The sequence below is a fragment of the Cucurbita pepo genome, unplaced genomic scaffold (assembly GCF_002806865.2).
Source record: "Cucurbita pepo subsp. pepo cultivar mu-cu-16 unplaced genomic scaffold, ASM280686v2 Cp4.1_scaffold009619, whole genome shotgun sequence".
Lineage (NCBI taxonomy): Eukaryota > Viridiplantae > Streptophyta > Magnoliopsida > Cucurbitales > Cucurbitaceae > Cucurbita > Cucurbita pepo.
In genome coordinates, this window is record NW_019655519.1 from 1 (window position 1) to 427 (window position 427).

The window sequence follows — 427 nt, forward strand, 5'->3', positions numbered from 1 at the left end:
CTTTCATTTCCACTCTCCTTTTGATCGCCTCCTCGACGCTCCGAAACGTTAGCATGTCCATCAACTTCTCCTTGTCCTGCAAAACCCAGCACCAGAATCATATCACATATTTGATAGCAGAATCAAGAATGTAATGTAGTAATAGAACAAAGTTTACTTGTTTCCTAATTGCAGCCCCATATTCATTTGGTGACTCTTGAAACTTTGCTTCTGCTACAAATTTTCCATAATGAATTCGCTTTGATAGAGCCTGCAGCGGTCAAAACAACCGAATTGTGAAAATTGTCGTGATAACAAAGATTCAAAAAATGAAACTGTAACTGCCTAAATTCATCGCTAACAGATATTGTTCACTTTGGTTCCTTACATATCGCCATCAGACTCACAGTTTTAAAAACATATGTTAGGGAGAGGTTTCCACAACTCT

General features: G+C 38.2%; 1 long non-coding RNA gene across 1 annotated transcript; it reads right to left on the reverse strand.

Annotated features, from left to right (window-relative positions):
* Positions 1-6: 6 nt before the first annotated feature.
* Positions 7-269, reverse strand: LOC111787302. Its single transcript, XR_002813943.1, has 2 exons — positions 158-269; positions 7-76 (listed from the first exon to the last, which is right to left on the reverse strand). It is a non-coding gene; the product is annotated as an uncharacterized LOC111787302 (long non-coding RNA).
* Between the last annotated feature and the right edge of the window lie 158 nt (positions 270-427).